At 42.1% G+C, this 21,035-nt stretch overlaps 7 non-coding genes across 7 annotated transcripts; all 7 read right to left on the reverse strand.

Annotated features, from left to right (window-relative positions):
* Window positions 1–2,209: 2,209 nt before the first annotated feature.
* On the reverse strand, window positions 2,210–2,282 carry TRNAV-AAC (transfer RNA valine (anticodon AAC)). Its single transcript has one exon. It is a non-coding gene; the product is annotated as a tRNA-Val (tRNA).
* A 1,402-nt stretch (window positions 2,283–3,684) lies between these two features.
* Window positions 3,685–3,757, reverse strand: TRNAV-AAC (transfer RNA valine (anticodon AAC)). Its single transcript has one exon. It is a non-coding gene; the product is annotated as a tRNA-Val (tRNA).
* A 1,402-nt stretch (window positions 3,758–5,159) lies between these two features.
* TRNAV-AAC (transfer RNA valine (anticodon AAC)) lies at window positions 5,160–5,232 on the reverse strand. Its single transcript has one exon. It is a non-coding gene; the product is annotated as a tRNA-Val (tRNA).
* A 2,869-nt stretch (window positions 5,233–8,101) lies between these two features.
* TRNAV-CAC (transfer RNA valine (anticodon CAC)) lies at window positions 8,102–8,174 on the reverse strand. The gene has a single exon. It is a non-coding gene; the product is annotated as a tRNA-Val (tRNA).
* A 1,402-nt stretch (window positions 8,175–9,576) lies between these two features.
* On the reverse strand, window positions 9,577–9,649 carry TRNAV-AAC (transfer RNA valine (anticodon AAC)). The gene has a single exon. It is a non-coding gene; the product is annotated as a tRNA-Val (tRNA).
* Window positions 9,650–11,044: 1,395 nt separating this feature from the next.
* Window positions 11,045–11,117, reverse strand: TRNAV-CAC (transfer RNA valine (anticodon CAC)). Its single transcript has one exon. It is a non-coding gene; the product is annotated as a tRNA-Val (tRNA).
* Window positions 11,118–12,519: 1,402 nt separating this feature from the next.
* On the reverse strand, window positions 12,520–12,592 carry TRNAV-AAC (transfer RNA valine (anticodon AAC)). The gene has a single exon. It is a non-coding gene; the product is annotated as a tRNA-Val (tRNA).
* Between the last annotated feature and the right edge of the window lie 8,443 nt (window positions 12,593–21,035).

Here is a 21,035-nt window from a genome sequence, read left to right on the forward strand (position 1 = left end):
TTTCGTTGACTTGATCAACCATATTTTATCTTTTACAGTATTTAGTACCTCTGCATTAAAACTCCCTATTGTTGGGAAAGGCCTATCACAAGCTTTGGTCATCCCGACCCACGTGTCACAATACACAGTTGCATATGCACCATATTTCTTACACATGAGAAACCTCGCTGAACCAATAGGGCCTTCCTTAGGCAGTACACTGACCATCTCTAGCGTATGCTTAGCACCCATGTTGAACAATATACCTTCTACCCGGAACACAGACACACCGCAATGCTCTGTTCCTTCCGGCCAAATGTGAAATACAGACACACCGCAATGCTCTGTTCTTTCCACCTAATAATTTCAACTCTGTTACTATACTCACCGCTAGAGATCTATAATGCTCGGTGAACGTATTTCCTTTAGCCGCGCTCACTCGCTTTTCTCGCCCCTGGCGAGGGTCCCTAATACAGAAATATCACTGTGGGCCCCAAGCGCCATCAGCTCCTCGATACCCTGGCTCAACCACAAAAATCTGCTGAGTTTATTATCGCTGGGAGCGCAAAGTCGATACAATCAACCTGCCTTTCCAGTATAATTCCTCCTAGCTGCTTCACCAATTCGCACTAACGGTGCGATCGGATCGCACTGCCTACCAATACTAATTATTAGCAAACCTTGCGATCTATTGGTAGCGCTTTGCGAAAACCCAGTTTTCGCATTCGGTATACCTGCCCTGTATACCGTCCTTCAGTTGGGCAATTCGCCTCGTCAGACAGCAACTGAGCACCTCAACAATAAAACAGTGTATCTACGTTACAACATCACACACTATACACCTTTTCTGCGCAGAAAATCAAAAGTTCCCAACAATAGTAACAATGTCTCAGAGGCTTTCACAAGTAATTATACTATGCATGTATAATAACTATCAAAACGATTGTTTAACCACGTGGCAAGTTTACCGGAAGTTCGCGTACGCACAGCAGGAAGTACACATACGCTAAACAATGCAATACAGTTAAAACGCACAATGACAGAAAAAAGAAACAGTTTTCTCTTTTGTCCCTAGGTTCTAGTTAGCGTGCCCTAGATAATGCAAAACGGACATTCGGTTTCGCAACACAGAGTAAAATTCAGGTTTTGAACACCATGCGTTCTTACCCGTTTATGACGCGTCTCCACCCTTTGTTGAGGAACCGAAATCCGTTGGTCTTGCGTATCATCGGCAACGAAACCTCCAAAGCTCACGAGCCCCCAAATTGTTATGTGCGTATTGTCGCTAACCAATAACGATTGTCGAACCTCGATTTGTGTTTCCAAAGCACAAAGATTTATTCGCAATAAGTGGAAAAATATGCTCAAGCGAAGTAATAGTAAATACAGCCGTTACTTATCGCAGGCGCTCTGGATCCAGTGCAGTCATTCAATCCTGAAGTCTGGGGACAAGATGTCTGCACTCTGGATCACAAGGTGCTGCTTATATACACAATCAAATAAAGTAATACAATGAAGATGGTATGGCTTGCATCTATTGGTCCGGGTCTCAGGAATGTCCAAGGGGTCGTCAATCATTGGCTGGTTCATCCTAAGGAATCCAAAGGAGGGGGTCATCTCTGCAGGGGGTACGCTCTGCTCTTCCCGCCAGGATTCCTTAGTCTTAAGTAGTTCATAATTCCCTATCATTCATAACTTGCGTATGCACTCTGCGATTCCCTCGCAGAGTGAACCAAACAGTAGGATATGTAACAAGGTTCATTATGATACCACTGATGATGTTATTCCTTTAACCCGTTCCGTGTATTTCACTAATATGCATGTAACTCTGATATAACATATAAATACTACTATATTTCGACATAACTGACTATGTGTTGCAACTACCATTAATGTGTACTATTTTATAAGTATGCGTGTTTGTGCGAATGTATGGTAAAAGATCAATTACTGTTGCTGCCACGTGTAGTGGATGCGTACGCCCTTTCACGCCGTAGCGTGCCCTTGTACGTCGATGCGTACCGTACGCATCTTTTCAAACAAAGACAACCAAGTTTGCTAGACTTTAATTGAAATGACTTTATCCAATTTACTGACTTCGACAATATATGAAGGTGGATAGGTAGATGGTGTTGCAATGACATTAAAAGTTCCCGTTGATACAACTATTTACAAGATGTTATATCAATTTTACATCTCACATGTCCTATATAAAAGGAGATCTAATGCTTGTTTCTGCCCGGTTTTGAACCGGGGACCTTTCGCGTGTTAGGCGAATGTGATAACCACTACACTACAGAAACACCAGCTGTGAGCTTTGGTGACCTCTGCCACTGTAATAGAGAGGGATCCTTACTGACATTTAATGAACTGTATCTGGACTCAAATTGATAAAAGGATTTGATTATTTACACTGACTGTCTGAGGGTGTTATCCTACACACATCGAGGTATCCAGGGTCCCCATTTCCTAGTACTTCATTAGGGGTCCATCTTGGATGGTTGGTCACTTAGTAAAATCAGAATCCAGAGATAGTCCTTTCCCACCTTGTGTCTCATTATACCACATAGGTGTAGTATGATTGAATTCTGGTATAATTTCTTAAATTATGGGGTGCCGTTCATTCTGTGTGACATTCAGACATTTTTGTATGTGTCTCACAGTGATTAAAGTGGTTTCCTCACGCTGGGGAGAAGGACAGGGAATATTGTTGTGTTTCATTTTCATAATTTTTTGATCTTTTCATTTGTTTTTTGCTTCATTTAAGTTTTACTCTTTTATTATTCTGTTGTAGACCTAGTATAGTTACAAGATCAAATTTACTATTGATGTATTGGTGTTAAGGAAGATCTGATCTCAACCCGATCACCCATAGTTGAAACTACAGTCAACTAGCTATCTCCCATCACTATATGCGGAAGTGCACAGACACTTACACATTTTGAACACAGCACTCCCATTGAGTGACTAGGAGGGAAATAGCCATATGAATCAGTTCTTGCCCACTCATTGGAGCCTTTGGCTGTCAGTGCAACCTCTAAGTCGTCTCATAACAATATAACTGGTTTGACAACATAGAAAGACAGTGGTGAGGAAGTGTTGATTATGAGACTGACGTGCTACCTACTGTGCTAACGAGGCCGCTTCACTGTATGCACATAACGTTGAACAATGTTCTTCAATTCTATCTTCACTATTAACTAATTTATAAGAAGATGTTTTCTAATTCATAGTTATGTTTTGCTGCTGCTCTATGGTTAACTAATAAAATTAACCCCTTCCCGCTACAGGATGTAACGGTAATGTCTTGTTCAATTTTAGGCAAGGAGTTACGGCAAGTCACAGATCCCTGTGTCATGACCAAGAACAATGATGAGTGGTTCCTGGCAGATAAATGGCTTCCGCACACCATTTAATAAAGAAGCTGGGATGCAATGGTCGCATCCCCTTTCTATGTCTCCCTGAAACCTCATTGACATCATCCCTGTGACTTGTTCCTGAAAGAAATAGAGAGGTTAGGTGCCCGACAGGAGCTATTGCTAAGATATACTGGAGGCGTATGGAAATGATTGTTAAATCATATATGAAGGTGGATAGGTAGATGGTGTTGTAATGACATTAAAAGTTCCTGTTGATACAACTATTTACAAGATGTTATATCAATTTTACATCTCACATGTCCTATATAAAAGGAGATCTAATGCTTGTTTCTGCCCGGTTTTGAACCGGGGACCTTTCGCGTGTTAGGCGAATGTGATAACCACTACACTACAGAAACACCAGCTGTGAGTTTTGTTGAACTCTGCCACTGTAATAGAGAGGGATCCTTACTGACATTTAATGATCTGTATCTGGACTCAAATTGATAAAAGGATTTGATTATTTACACTGACTGTCTGAGGGTGTTATCCTACACACATCAAGGTATCCAGGGTCCCCATTTCCTAGTACTTCATTAGGGGTCCATCTTGGATGGTTGGTCACTTAGTAAAATCAGAATCCAGAGATAGTCATTTCCCTCCTTATGTCTTATTATACCACATAGGTGTAGTATGATTGAATTCTGGTATAATTTCCTAAATTATGGGGTGCCGTTCATTCTGTGTGACATTCAGACATTTTTGTATGTCTCTCACAGTGATTAAAGTGGTTTCCTCCCGCTGGGGAGAAGGACAGGGAATATTGTCGTATTTCGTTTTCATAATTTTTTGATCTTTTCATTTGTTTTTTGTTTCATTTAAATTTTACTCTTCTATTATTCTGTTGTAGACCTAGTATAGTTACAAGATCAAATTTACTATTGATGTATTGGTGTTAAGGAAGATCTGATCTCAACCTGAACACCCATAGTTGACACTACAGTCAACTAGCTATCTCCCATCACTATATGCGGAAGTGCACAGACACTTACACATTTTGAACACAGCACTCCCATTGAGTGACTAGGAGGGAAATAGCCATATGAATCAGTTCTTGCCCACTCATTGGAGCCTTTGGCTGTCAGTGCAACCTCTACGTCGTCTCATAGCAATATGGCTGGTTTGACAACATAGAAAGACAGTGGTGAGGAAGTGTTGATTATGAGACTGACGCGCTACCTACTGTGCTAACGAGGCCACTTCACTGTATGCACATAACGTTGAACAATGTTCTTCAATTCTATCTTCACTATTAACTTATTTATAAGAAGATGTTTTCTAATTCATAGTTATGTTTTGCTGCTGCTCTATGGTTAACTAATAAAATTAACCCCTTCCCGCTACAGGATGTAACGGTAATGTCTTGTTCAATTTTAGGCATGGAGTTACGGCAAGTCACAGATCCCTGTGTCATGACCAAGAACAATGATGAGTGGTTCCTGGCAGATAAATGGCTTCCGCACACCATTCAATAAAGAAGCTGGGATGCAATGGTCGCATCCCCTTTCTATGTCTCCCTGAAACCTCATTGACATCATCCCTGTGACTTGTTCCTGAAAGACATAGAGAGGTTAGGTGCCCGACAGGAGCTATTGCTAAGATATACAGGAGGCGTATGGAAATGATTGTTAAATCATATATGAAGGTGGATAGGTAGATGGTGTTGTAATGACATTAAAAGTTCCTGTTGATACAACTATTTACAAGATGTTATATCAATTTTACATCTCACATGTCCTATATGAAAGGAGATCTAATGCTTGTTTCTGCACGGTTTTGAACCGGGGACCTTTCGCGTGTTAGGCGAATGTGATAACCACTACACTACAGAAACACCAGCTGTGAGAATTGTTGACCTCTGCCACTGTAATAGAGAGGGATCCTTACTGACATTTAATGATCTGTATCTGGAATCAAATTGATAAAAGGATTTGATTATTTACACTGACTGTCTGCGGGTGTTATCCTACACACATCGAGGTATCCAGGGTCCCCATTTCCTAGTACTTCATTAGGGGTCCATCTTGGATGGTTGGTAACTTAGTAAAATCAGAATCCAGAGATAGTCCTTTCCCACCTTGTGTCTCATTATACCACATAGGTGTAGTATGATTAAATTCTGGTATAATTTCCTAAATTATGGGGTGCCGTTCATTCTGTGTGACATTCAGACATTTTTTTATGTGTCTCACAGTGATTAAAGTGGTTTTCTCACGCTGGGGAGAAGGACAGGGAATATTGTCGTATTTCGTTTTCATAATTTTTTGATCTTTTTATTTATTTTTTGTTTCATTTAAGTTTTACTCTTTTATTATTCCGTTGTAGACCTAGTATAGTTACAAGATCAAATTTACTTTTGATGTATTGGTGTTAAGGAAGGTCTGATCTCAACCTGAACACCCATAGTTGACACTGCAGTCAACTAGCTATCTCCCATCACTATATGCGGAAGTGCACAGACACTTACACATTTTGAACACAGCACTCCCATTGAGTGACTAGGAGGGAAATAGCCATATGAATCAGTTCTTGCCCACTCATTGGAGCCTTTGGCTGGCAGTGCAACCTCTACGTCGTCTCATAGCAATATGGCTGGTTTGACAACATAGAAAGACAGTGGTGAGGAAGTGTTGATTATGAGACTGATGCGCTACCTACTGTGCTAACGAGGCCGCTTCACTGTATGCACATAACGTTGAACAATGTTCTTCAATTCTATCTTCACTATTAACTAATTTATAAGAAGATGTTTTGTAATTCATAGTTATGTTTTGCTGCTGCTCTATGGTTAACTAATAAAATTAACCCCTTCCCGCTACAGGATGTAACGGTAATGTCTTGTTCAATTTTAGGCAGGGAGTTACGGCAAGTCACAGATCCCTGTGTCATGACCAAGAACAATGATGAGTGGTTCCTGGCAGATAAATGGCTTCCGCACACCATTCAATAAAGAAGCTGGGATGCAATGGTCGCATCCCCTTTCTATGTCTCCCTGAAACCTCATTGACATCATCCCTGTGACTTGTTCCTGAAAGACATAGAGAGCTTAGGTGCCCTACAGGAGCTATTGCTAAGATATACAGGAGGCGTATGGAAATGATTGTTAAATCATATAAGAAGGTGGATAGGTAGATGATGTTGCAATGACATTAAAAGTTCCTGTTGATACAACTATTTACAAGATGTTATATCAATTTTACATCTCACATGTCCTATATAAAAGGAGATCTAACACTTGTTTCTGCCCGGTTTTGAACTGGGGACATTTAGCGTGTTAGGAGAATGTGACAACCACTGCACTACAGAAACACCAGCTGTGAGCTTTGTTGACCTCTGCCACTGTAATAGAGAGGGATCCTTACTGACATTTAATGATCTGTATCTGGACTCAAATTGATAAAAGGATTTGATTATTTACACTGACTGTCTGAGGGTGTTATCCTACACACATCGAGGTTTCCAGGGTCCCCATTTCCTAGTACTTCATTAGGGGTCCATCTTGGATGGTTGGTCACTTAGTAAAATCAGAATCCAGAGATAGTCCTTTCCCACCTTGTGTCTCATTATACCACATATGTGTAGTATGATTGAATTCTGGTATAATTTCCTAAATTATGGGGTGCCGTTCATTCTGTGTGACATTCAGACATTTTTGTATGTGTCTCACAGTGATTAAAGTGGTTTCCTCACGCTGGGGAGAAGGACAGGGAATATTGTCGTATTTCGTTTTCATAATTTTTTGATCTTTTCATTTGTTTTTGTTTCATTTAAGTTTTACTCTTTTATTATTCCGTTGTAGACCTAGTATAGTTACAAGATCAAATTTACTATTGATGTATTGGTGTTAAGGTAGATCTGATCTCAACCTGAACACCCATAGTTGACACTACAGTCAACTAGCTATCTCCCATCACTATATGCGGAAGTGCACAGACACTTACACATTTTGAACACAGCACTCCCATTGAGTGACTAGGAGGGAAATAGCCATATGAATCAGTTCTTGCCCACTCATTGAAGCCTTTGGCTGTCAGTGCAACCTCTAAGTCGTCTCATAGCAATATGGCTGGTTTGACAACATAGAAAGACAGTGGTGAGGAAGTGTTGATTATGAGACTGACGCGCTACCTACTGTGCTAACGAGGCCGCTTCACTGTATGCACATAACGTTGAACAATGTTCTTCAATTCTATCTTCACTATTAACTAATTTTTAAGAAGATGTTTTGTAATTCATAGTTATGTTTTGCTGCTGCTCTATAGTTAACTAATAAAATTAACCCCTTCCCGCTACAGGATGTAACGGTAATGTCTTGTTCAATTTTAGGCAGGGAGTTACGGCAAGTCACAGATCCCTGTGTCATGACCAAGAACAATGATGAGTGGTTCCTGGCAGATAAATGGCTTCCGCACACCATTCAATAAAGAAGCTGGGATGCAATGGTCGCATCCCCTTTCTATGTCTCCCTGAAACCTCATTGACATCATCCCTGTGACTTGTTCCTGAAAGACATAGAGAGGTTAGGTGCCCGACATGAGCTATTGCTAAGATATACAGGAGGCGTATGGAAATGATTGTTAAATCATATATGAAGGTGGATAGGTAGATGGTGTTGTAATGACATTAAAAGTTCCCGTTGATACAACTATTTACAAGATGTTATATCAATTTTACATCTCACATATAAAAGGAGATCTAACGCTTGTTTCTGCCCGGTTTCGAACCGGGGGCCTTTCGCGTGTGAGGCGAATGTGATAACCACTACACTACAGAAACACCAACTGTGAGCTTTATTGACCTCTGCCACTGTAATAGAGAGGGATCCTTACTGACATTTAATGATCTGTATCTGGACTCAAATTGATAAAAGGATTTGATTATTTACACTGACTGTCTGAGGGTGTTATCCTACACACATCGAGGTATCCAGGGTCCCCATTTCCTAGTACTTCATTAGGGGTCCATCTTGGATGGTTGGTAACTTAGTAAAATCAGAATCCAGAGATAGTCCTTTCCCACCTTGTGTCTCATTATACCACATAGGTGTAGTATGATTAAATTCTGGTATAATTTCCTAAATTATGGGGTGCCGTTCATTCTGTGTGACATTCAGACATTTTTGTATGTGTCTCACAGTGATTAAAGTGGTTTTCTCACGCTGGGGAGAAGGACAGGGAATATTGTCGTATTTCGTTTTCAGAATTTTTTGATCTTTTCATTTGTTTTTTGTTTCATTTAAGTTTTACTCTTTTATTATTCCGTTGTAGACCTAGTATAGTTACAAGATCAAATTTACTATTGATGTATTGGTGTTAAGGAAGATCTGATCTCAACCTGAACACCCATAGTTGACACTACAGTCAACTAGCTATCTCCCATCACTATATGCGGAAGTGCACAGACACTTACACATTTTGAACACAGCACTCCCATTGAGTGACTAGGAGGGAAATAGCCATATGAATCAGTTCTTGCCCACTCATTGAAGCCTTTGGCTGTCAGTGCAACCTCTAAGTCGTCTCATAGCAATATGGCTGGTTTGACAACATAGAAAGACAGTGGTGAGGAAGTGTTGATTATGAGACTGACGCGCTACCTACTGTGCTAACGAGGCCGCTTCACTGTATGCACATAACGTTGAACAATGTTCTTCAATTCTATCTTCACTATTAACTAATTTATAAGAAGATGTTTTGTTATTCATAGTTATGTTTTGCTGCTGCTCTATGGTTAACTAATAAAATTAACCCCTTCCCGCTAAAGGATGTAACGGTAATGTCTTGTTCAATTTTAGGCAGGGAGTTACGGCAAGTCACAGATCCCTGTGTCATGACCAAGAACAATGATGAGTGGTTCCTGGCAGATAAATGGCTTCCGCACACCATTCAATAAAGAAGCTGGGATGCAATGGTCGCATCCCCTTTCTATGTCTCCCTGAAACCTCATTGACATCATCCCTGTGACTTGTTCCTGAAAGACATAGAGAGGTTAGGTGCCCGACAGGAGCTATTGCTAAGATATACAGGAGGCGTATGGAAATGATTGTTAAATCATATATGAAGGTGGATAGGTAGATGGTGTTGCAATGACATTTAAAGTTCCTGTTGATACAACTATTTACAAGATGTTATATCAATTTTACATCTCACATGTCCTATATAAAAGGAGATCTAATGCTTGTTTCTGCCCGGTTTCGAACTAGGGACCTTTCGCGTGTTAGGCGAATGTGATAACCACTACACTACAGAAACACCAGCTGTGAGAATTGTTGACCTCTGCCACTGTAATAGAGAGGGATCCTTACTGACATTTAATGATCTGTATCTGGACTCAAATTGATAAAAGGATTTGATTATTTACACTGACTGTCTGAGGGTGTTATCCTACACACATCGAGGTTTCCAGGGTCCCCATTTCCTAGTACTTCATTAGGGGTCCATCTTGGATGGTTGGTCACTTAGTAAAATCAGAATCCAGAGATAGTCCTTTCCCACCTTGTGTCTCATTATACCACATATGTGTAGTATGATTGAATTCTGGTATAATTTCCTAAATTATGGGGTGCCGTTCATTCTGTGTGACATTCAGACATTTTTGTATGTGTCTCATAGTGATTATAGTGGTTTCCTCACGCTGGGGAGAAGGACAGGGAATATTGTCGTATTTCGTTTTCAGAATTTTTTGATCTTTTCATTTGTTTTTTGTTTCATTTAAGTTTTACTCTTTTATTATTCCGTTGTAGACCTAGTATAGTTACAAGATCAAATTTACTATTGATGTATTGGTGTTAAGGAAGATCTGATCTCAACCTGAACACCCATAGTTGACACTACAGTCAACTAGCTATCTCCCATCACTATATGCGGAAGTGCACAGACACTTACACATTTTGAACACAGCACTCCCATTGAGTGACTAGGAGGGAAATAGCCATATGAATCAGTTCTTGCCCACTCATTGAAGCCTTTGGCTGTCAGTGCAACCTCTAAGTCGTCTCATAGCAATATGGCTGGTTTGACAACATAGAAAGACAGTGGTGAGGAAGTGTTGATTATGAGACTGACGCGCTACCTACTGTGCTAACGAGGCCGCTTCACTGTATGCACATAACGTTGAACAATGTTCTTCAATTCTATCTTCACTATTAACTAATTTTTAAGAAGATGTTTTGTAATTCATAGTTATGTTTTGCTGCTGCTCTATAGTTAACTAATAAAATTAACCCCTTCCCGCTACAGGATGTAACGGTAATGTCTTGTTCAATTTTAGGCAGGGAGTTACGGCAAGTCACAGATCCCTGTGTCATGACCAAGAACAATGATGAGTGGTTCCTGGCAGATAAATGGCTTCCGCACACCATTCAATAAAGAAGCTGGGATGCAATGGTCGCATCCCCTTTCTATGTCTCCCTGAAACCTCATTGACATCATCCCTGTGACTTGTTCCTGAAAGACATAGAGAGGTTAGGTGCCCGACAGGAGCTATTGCTAAGATATACAGGAGGCGTATGGAAATGATTGTTAAATCATATATGAAGGTGGATAGGTAGATGGTGTTGTAATGACATTAAAAGTTCCCGTTGATACAACTATTTACAAGATGTTATATCAATTTTACATCTCACATATAAAAGGATATCTAATGCTTGTTTCTGCCCAGTTTCGAACCGGGGGCCTTTCGCGTGTGAGGCGAATGTGATAACCACTACACTACAGAAACACCAACTGTGAGCTTTATTGACCTCTGCCACTGTAATAGAGAGGGATCCTTACTGACATTTAATGATCTGTATCTGGAATCAAATTGATAAAAGGATTTGATTATTTACACTGACTGTCTGCGGGTGTTATCCTACACACATCGAGGTATCCAGGGTCCCCATTTCCTAGTACTTCATTAGGGGTCCATCTTGGATGGTTGGTAACTTAGTAAAATCAGAATCCAGAGATAGTCCTTTCCCACCTTGTGTCTCATTATACCACATAGGTGTAGTAAGATTAAATTCTGGTATAATTTCCTAAATTATGGGGTGCCGTTCATTCTGTGTGACATTCAGACATTTTTGTATGTGTCTCACAGTGATTGAAGTGGTTCTCTCACGCTGGGGAGAAGGACAGGGAATATTGTCGTATTTCGTTTTCATCATTTTTTGATCTTTTTATTTATTTTTTGTTTCATTTAAGTTTTACTCTTTTATTATTCCGTTGTAGACCTAGTATAGTTACAAGATCAAATTTACTATTGATGTATTGGTGTTAAGGAAGATCTGATCTCAACCTGAACACCCATAGTTGACACTACAGTCAACTAGCTATCTCCCATCACTATATGCGGAAGTGCACAGACACTTACACATTTTGAACACAGCACTCCCATTGAGTGACTAGGAGGGAAATAGCCATATGAATCAGTTCTTGCCCACTCATTGGAGCCTTTGGCTGTCAGTGCAACCTCTACGTCGTCTCATAGCAATATGGCTGGTTTGACAACATAGAAAGACAGTGGTGAGGAAGTGTTGATTATGAGACTGATGCGCTACCTACTGTGCTAACGAGGCCGCTTCACTGTATGCACATAACGTTGAACAATGTTCTTCAATTCTATCTTCACTATTAACTAATTTATAAGAAGATGTTTTGTTATTCATAGTTATGTTTTGCTGCTGCTCTATGGTTAACTAATAAAATTAACCCCTTCCCGCTAAAGGATGTAACGGTAATGTCTTGTTCAATTTTAGGCAGGGAGTTAGGGCAAGTCACAGATCCCTGTGTCATGACCAAGAACAATGATGAGTGGTTCCTGGCAGATAAATGGCTTCCGCACACCATTCAATAAAGAAGCTGGGATGCAATGGTCGCATCCCCTTTCTATGTCTCCCTGAAACCTCATTGACATCATCCCTGTGACTTGTTCCTGAAAGACATAGAGAGGTTAGGTGCCCGACAGGAGCTATTGCTAAGATATACAGGAGGCGTATGGAAATAATTGTTAAATCATATATGAAGGTGGATAGGTAGATGGTGTTGCAATGACATTTAAAGTTCCTGTTGATACAACTATTTACAAGATGTTATATCAATTTTACATCTCACATGTCCTATATAAAAGGAGATCTAATGCTTGTTTCTGCCCGGTTTCGAACTAGGGACCTTTCGCGTGTTAGGCGAATGTGATAACCACTACACTACAGAAACACCAGCTGTGAGAATTGTTGACCTCTGCCACTGTAATAGAGAGGGATCCTTACTGACATTTAATGATCTGTATCTGGAATCAAATTGATAAAAGGATTTGATTATTTACACTGACTGTCTGCGGGTGTTATCCTACACACATCGAGGTATCCAGGGTCCCCATTTCCTAGTACTTCATTATGGGTCCATCTTGGATGGTTGGTAACTTAGTAAAATCAGAATCCAGAGATAGTCCTTTCCCACCTTGTGTCTCATTATACCACATAGGTGTAGTATGATTAAATTCTGGTATAATTTCCTAAATTATGGGGTGCCGTTCATTCTGTGTGACATTCAGACATTTTTGTATGTGTCTCACAGTGATTAAAGTGGTTTTCTCACGCTGGGGAGAAGGACAGGGAATATTGTCGTATTTCGTTTTCATAATTTTTTGATCTTTTTATTTATTTTTTGTTTCATTTAAGTTTTACTCTTTTATTATTCCGTTGTAGACCTAGTATAGTTACAAGATCAAATTTACTATTGATGTATTGGTGTTAAGGAAGATCTGATCTCAACCTGAACACCCATAGTTGACACTACAGTCAACTAGCTATCTCCCATCACTATATGCGGAAGTGCACAGACACTTACACATTTTGAACACAGCACTCCCATTGAGTGACTAGGAGGGAAATAGCCATATGAATCAGTTCTTGCCCACTCATTGGAGCCTTTGGCTGTCAGTGCAACCTCTACGTCGTCTCATAGCAATATGGCTGGTTTGACAACATAGAAAGACAGTGGTGAGGAAGTGTTGATTATGAGACTGATGCGCTACCTACTGTGCTAACGAGGCCGCTTCACTGTATGCACATAACGTTGAACAATGTTCTTCAATTCTATCTTCACTATTAACTAATTTATAAGAAGATGTTTTGTTATTCATAGTTATGTTTTGCTGCTCCTCTATGGTTAACTAATAAAATTAACCCCTTCCCGCTACAGGATGTAACGGTAATGTCTTGTTCAATTTTAGGCAGGGAGTTACGGCAAGTCACAGATCCCTGTGTCATGACCAAGAACAATGATGAGTGGTTCCTGGCAGATAAATGGCTTCCGCACACCATTCAATAAAGAAGCTGGGATGCAATGGTCGCATCCCCTTTCTATGTCTCCCTGAATCCTCATTGACATCATCCCTGTGACTTGTTCCTGAAAGACATAGAGAGGTTAGGTGCCTGACAGGAACTATTGCTAAGATATACAGGAGGCGTATGGAAATAATTGTTAAATCATATTGTTATGTGCATATTGTCGCTAACCAATAACGATTGTCGAACCTCGATTTGTGTTTCCAAAGCACAAAGATTTATTCGCAATAAGTGGAAAAATATGCTCAAGCGAAGTAATAGTAAATACAGCCGTTACTTATCGCAGGCGCTCTGGATCCAGTGCAGTCATTCAATCCTGAAGTCTGGGGACAAGATGTCTGCACTCTGGATCACAAGCTGCTGCTTATATACACAATCAAATACAGTAATACAATGAAGATGGTATGGCTTGCATCTATTGGTCCGGGTCTCAGGAATGTCCAAGGGGTCGTCAATCATTGGTTGGTTCATCCTAAGGAATCCAAAGGAGGGGGTCATCTCTGCAGGGGGTACGCTCTGCTCTTCCCGCCAGGATTCCTTAGTCTTAAGTAGTTCATAATTCCCTATCATTCATAACTTGCAGAGTGAACCAAACAGTAGGATATGTAACAAGGTTCATTATGATACCACTGATGATGTTATTCCTTTAACCCGTTCCGTGTATTTCACTAATATGCATGTAACTCTGATATAACATATAAATACTACTATATTTCGATATAACTGACTATGTGTTGCAACTACCATTAATGTGTACTATTTTATAAGTATGCGTGTTTGTGCGAATGTATGGTAAAAGACCAATTACTGTTGCTGCCACGTGTAGTGGATGCGTACGCCCTTTCACGCCGTAGCGTGCCCTTGTACGTCGATGCGTACCGTACGCATCTTTTCAAACGAAGACAACCAAGTTTGCTAGACTTAAATTGAAATGACTTTATCCAATTTACTGACTTCGACAGTTCCACCCTTTGATAGTGTAATAAACTATCACCCAATCACCGTTTCAAGTTCAGGATTGTACAATACTTCTCCACAGATCATGATCTCGGTATCTGGTACCACCCTTTCAGTCTCTTTCTCAGTGTTACTCCCATGAGACCGTTTTCCACACTTCAACACAGTAGGAACACATTTGACAACTAAACCAATTGCTAAGATGACACCCAGTATAAGGAGAAGGAGCTTACCTACACTCGCAATCATTTCCTGTACCCACTCCCCCAGACCGGAGAACCATTTTGCTGGGTTCAACCATGAGAACCAACCCGCCACCTTTTCCCCGACCTCATATAACGAAGAATTATGGCTCTTTCGAAATTCCCATTTCAGCTGCAAAATTTCATCCATCTTCCAGTCTATAACCTCTTTAGGGTCATCAGTATTATTAGTAATGTACGTGCAACATTTGACACCGAACTGGGTGGCCAGTGTCACACAGTACCCACCAGTAATAGAGGTGAGATAATTTAGTACCAGTCTATGTTACACCAACTCCTTTTTGTACGCTTGTAGCTCCCTTCCAGTATACCTGAAAGTGTCATCATACATCTCGGTGATATTATCTATTAATTTAGCCAGGTCTTGGATATATTTAAAGTTTAATGTTCCCCGAGCGGTCTTGGTGAGATCTAGAGCAACCATAACTTGGAAACCAGCAGTTTCACTAATCAATTTTGTAGCTATGGGTTCCTCACCAGGAATCATATTTCTCTTGCCACGGTGTTCATACTGTGTGTGTATGTATGGTGGTGATGTTGTCTTGTGAATATCTACCATTTCTTCATGAGTAATAGTCATGATTTCAGGAACCAGTTTAGCTAGGAAACACAAGCCCTTGGAACTCGGAGTCACCCAGGAATAAGCTTTCCTTCCACAAACAAAATACACATCATCAGGGAGAACATAAGGAACAGTATGCCCATGAATTATATCACACAGAGTTTTGATAAAACTACCCATGCATAGTGTCTCCATCTGCTCTAGACACGTGTCGGCATTAATGATATTTTCACATTTATCTGTAGAGACTTTTCCAATAGATACCTTCTTATGTTTGGTTATACGCCCTAACTTGTGACTTCCATCAACATTCCTGCCTAGTAGTGACCTTGTGAGTCTCTTTCTAAAATGAGTGTGGCGAGCCATTGTCTGATCTGATAGGTCAGCCTCCCAATTCTCCAGGCGCTTTGCATGAGATATGTTTAGGCACAGCAAAGATCTGCCTATGGAGTATTGTCGAAGCGTCAGACTAGGGGACCTAGTGTTATTGTACCTCCCTTCTATGGGCCTCCCACCCCTTAATTCGAGTACTTCGGATATGTTTAGAGGGAATGGCACTAATCCTATGTTATGCTGCCCTTGAGGCACGTGAGAGCACACCCAACACTCGGTTTGGTTTAGCACCTTACCCACCAGGGAGTGATAATCCTCCAAAGGATGCCCGCCTATATTCAGAGTACTGGGGGACTGGCATCGTTGGATGCATCTCTCTTCAACTAGGGAGTTGCAGAACTTGCAGATACAATACTCATCAGACAATAGCCCCTCACACTGCCTCCGAGTTCCTGAGCTAGCAGACCTTTTCATAATCCCTGGACCAAGTTTGATAATGGGCTGCTCAGGATATCCTATTAACTTTTCTTCGGCCTCCATTTCATCCGTATCACTCCCAGAACTCTCCTCCGTCCTCCATCCTCCTTCACAAAAATAGAATGTCCTAGAAAAAGTAAAAACAAGGAAAATCCTGGAACAAAAGAAAAACAAAAACCGCCACTCCATCGCTGGAAAGATAGTTCTGAGGCAACGTCTCCGGTTCAGGTGTCTCAACTGCAGGCTTTAGGTCTCCCGGAACAGGCTCACAAGTGACAGCTCTACGTCGTCGGTCTGAGTTTTGTCTTGCACTTTCTCTGGATTATGGACTCTCCTGCAGTGGGTGGATTGGACCCAAGTGTCTCTCTCTGCAACCTTCAGTGATGTAGTACTGGTCAGCAGCACTTGGTACGGGCCTTCCCAACGGTCTGTTAAACAACCTGAACGTAAGAAATTGCGGATCATAACATAGTCTCCAGGTTCAACATCATGACAGTTCATCTCTGGCATACCAGGTGACAGCATTTTTAGTTTTTGTTGTTGTTGTTTCAGCTGTCTACTCATTCTTATAAGATATTGTACAGTCACTTCATTATTACACTTTAAGTCGTCTTGTGGACTCACGATCAAATGAGGTTGTCGTCCGAACAGTATCTCAAAGGGGGACAGATTAAGAGGAGGTCTAGGAGTGGTTCGAATGCTGTGGAGGACCAACGGCAAAGCCTCAGGCCATGCCAACCCAGTTTCAGCCATTATCTTACCTAGTTTGTTCTTGATAGTACCGTTTACTCTCTCCACCTTACCACTGGCTTGTGGTCGGTAAGGGGTGTGAAGTCTGCTACTGATTCCCATGAGTTTACACATATTTTGGAAGACATCATCAGTAAAATGGGTACCCCTATCACTTTCAATGATTCTAGGGATACCGAACCTACACACAAAGTCTTGTACAATTTTCTTTGCAGTGAACACAGCAGTATTAGTGGCTGCTGGATATGCTTCTACCCAACCGGAAAACACATCAATACACACTAACACATACTTTAGATTCCTGCACGGTGGTAATTGGATATAGTCAATTTGTATTACCTGGAAAGGTCCGTCTGTAGGAGGGATGTGGGATGGCTCAGTTGGAATAGTTTTCCCAACATTTTTCCTCAAACAAGTAAGACATGACATTGCTTTCTTACCAGCTTGAGAGGAATATCCGGGAGCACACCAGTATGCTCTCACCAGTTTGCACATACCTTCTTTACCCAGGTGAGTCAGGCCATGTGCTGCTTCAGCCAGGCTTGGATAGTATGTTCGGGGAGCTACAGGCTTACCTTGTCCATCCCTCCAGAGTCCTGAGGACTCTTGACCACTGTCACTCACCGGACTGTGAGTGCTTCTTCCCGGACTATTAGGAACCGTGGACGTCCTCTATCCTGAGGGACTGCGCATGCGCAGCCCTTTCCAAACCTTCAGTGTATGTTCCTTTAACTTAATTGGCAGATCAGGCAACCTCCCTATATTAAGCACCTGTGGTCAACACCACGTTGCCTGATCTTGGAGTCTCATTCCCCATGAGTCTCTGAAGGTGTTCCTGTGTTTCCTTGTTCATTCAGCCCTGCTGATTCCTGTGGTTTCCAAACCACTTCTACCTCTGTGGTTTCCAAACCACTTCTGCTACTGTGGTTCCCATACCACTTCTACCATCTACTATATCATCGTGACTGTGAGCTGATTCCTATCCGCTGCCTCCGTGCACTACAGTCTTCTAATCACTTCAACTCTACCATGTATCATTGGGACTGTTAGCTGATGCCTATCCGCTGCCTCCGTGCATTACAGGCTTCAACCACATCCACTCACCTGTTCATGATTGTGACTGCCAGCTGATTCCTATCCGCTGCCTCCGTGCACTACAGTCTTCAACCTGCAACTCGTCTGTGTTTCATCATCGTGACTGCTAGCTGATTCCTATCCGCTGCCTCCGTGCACTACAGTCTTCAACCTGCAACTCGTCTGTGTTTCATCATCGTGACTGCTAGCTGATTCCTATCCGCTGCCTCCGTGCACTACAGTCTTCAACCTGCAACCCGTCTGTGTTTCATCGTGACTGTTTGGCTGATTCCTATCCGCTGCCTCTGTGCGCTTCAGTCTTCAGTCCTTGTCAACGCTCCCGTGTTTCCTTGAGTCTGCCTCCACTATTGCTACCCGCTATTCTCCGTGATCAACAGTGCCTGTTCAACTCTGCTCTCCCGTGTCCCATCGTTACTGCACCTGCTGGTTGCTATTGGCTACCTCCGTGTTCCCGCAGAGACCCGCTGCTGCTACTCCTCAGCACTACTCATCCATCTACTGCTGATCCGCTCTCCACGCTTTCCTGTGTTCCCTGCTGGTCTACCTACCCGTGCGCTGCACCTACTAGACCACCGCTTCACCCATCCAGGGACTTCGCATCCTGCCGGCCTCCTGCCGTTCAGGTATCTCTGCACTCCTGTCTGACTGCCTCCTGAACCACGGTATGCATACTTCTCATTGACTGTGCTGTGTATTGCATACCTTGCTGGACTGTGTTGGTTCTCCTCTGGAGTGTGCTATCCGCTGAGTCTATTGCCATCATTGACTGTGTTATCTTATGCTGGACTACTTCAAGAGACTTTCTATATTGGCAGTATTGTTCAGTCATCTATACATTTATATTGTGCATATCACTGTGGTTCAAAGTCAAGGTGCCCGTGTATATCTTGTGTTGCAGTCTCTCCCCGTGCACCTCCTCACATATATATTCAGTGGTACAACTTGCTGAAGGCAGACCACTGATCCCTGTTTACAGTTTCACCTGTTCCAGTATCCTCTCACATAGCAGTGGTACAACTTGCTAACGCAGACCACTGACTCCCCGGATACCTCCACTTGGATTCCATTCCTTCACTCAGACAGCGGTACAACTTGCTATCCGCAGACCGCTGACTCTCATCACCTCCTCGTTTCTGTTGGACATTCCTCCTCACTATAGCAGTGGTACAACTTGCTACCGCAGACCACTGACTACCTTCACGTGTCCTTTGTCCATACAGTTCCTCGTGTATTACTACCTCCATATTGCCAGTGCTGCTAGTCATAGACTTTCCTGAGCATCTCATCATCTGCTATTTCCTGTTCCGTGATCACCCTGCTACCAGAGTACCATATTACCACCTATACTGCTCTGGTAAGCCTATCACCTGGTGATCCCTGGGTAAAGACTCCTAGTGCCCGTGACAGTAAGATCAGGCCATGACAGACCCAGATACGGAACCTACTGCTAAAGAGATGCTGCAGCATCTGGTCAGCCGTGTGGAGCAACAGGATGCTCGCCAACAGCTGTTACTTCAATGTTACCAATCGTTAACCTCCCAAGGAACATCTGGACAGACTGTTACAGCTAGTATTGAAGCTCCTGTGCTTTCCTCCGTTTCCCCAGTGCCATCCCAGGTGTCTACAGCTCCTACGCTTCACCTGCCTACTCCGTCAAAATATGACGGGGACCCCAAAACTTGTAGAGGTTTCCTTAACCAATGTTCAGTCCATTTCGAACTCCAACCTCAAAATTTTTCTACCCATCGTTCCAGAGTGGCCTATCTTATCTCATTGTTTTCTGGACAAGCCCTGGCTTGGGCCTCCCCTCTGTGGGAAAGAAACGATCCAATTCTACAAGATAGTGCCAAATTCATTTCCACGTTCCGAAGTGTGTTCGATGAACCAGGTCGTGTGACCTCCGCTGCTTCCAGCATTCTTCGTTTGCGACAAGGCTCCCATACAGTAGGACAGTATGTCATTCAATTTAGGATCTTAGCCTCTGAACTTCAGTGGAACACTGAAGCATTAGTTGCCGCCTTCTGGCAGGGGCTCTCCGATAAAATTAAAGATGCACTGACTACCCAAGAGCTTCCTTCGTCACTAGAAGATTTGATCTCTCTTTGCCATCGTGTAGACATGAGATTTCGTGAAAGAGAATCTGAGAAAACAACTTCTGCTAAAGCACCTCTTCGTTTAAACCCTCAATTTCGTCCAGTTTCACCTTCTGTGATTCCCATGGAGATAGGACGTTCCAAATTATCTTTAGAAGAGAGGAAACGAAGAGTAAAGAATAGACTCTGTATCTATTGTGCTGATTCCACACATATGCTCAGTTCTTGCCCTAGGAAATCGGGAAATGCCAGGCCCTAACTAGTTCTGGAGAGGTGAAGTTAGGGTCCCTGGAGTCCTCTCCATTGTCTATGAAATCTAAAGTCTGCGCTTTCGATGTTACGATTTCCTTTGCTACCAAATCCTTTGAGTCACAGGCATTGATTGATTCCGGAGCAACAGGAAATTTCATTTCTAAATCACTAGTGAATCAATGGTCCCTACCAGTGATCACTTTAAAAACACCCATTACTGTGACGGCTATAGATGGATCACGTCTCATCAATGGTCTCATCACCCAGAGTACGTCTCCAGTAACCCTTCAGATTGGTGTACTACACCATGAAGAAATTTCGTTTTTAATTCTTCCTGTTACGACAAGTCCGATTGTCTTAGGCCTTCCATGGCTTCAATGTCACTCTCCCCAGATTGACTGGCGCACCCCTCAAGTTACGTCTTGGGGGCCTGAATGTCACCATCGTTGTCTCTCTCAAGTTATTCCTCTTAAAGTACAGCAATCTTCCATCTCATCGTCCTCCCCGGGACTCCCTCCTCAGTATGCT

This window comes from Mixophyes fleayi (assembly GCF_038048845.1).
Source record: "Mixophyes fleayi isolate aMixFle1 chromosome 4 unlocalized genomic scaffold, aMixFle1.hap1 SUPER_4_unloc_3, whole genome shotgun sequence".
Lineage (NCBI taxonomy): Eukaryota > Metazoa > Chordata > Amphibia > Anura > Limnodynastidae > Mixophyes > Mixophyes fleayi.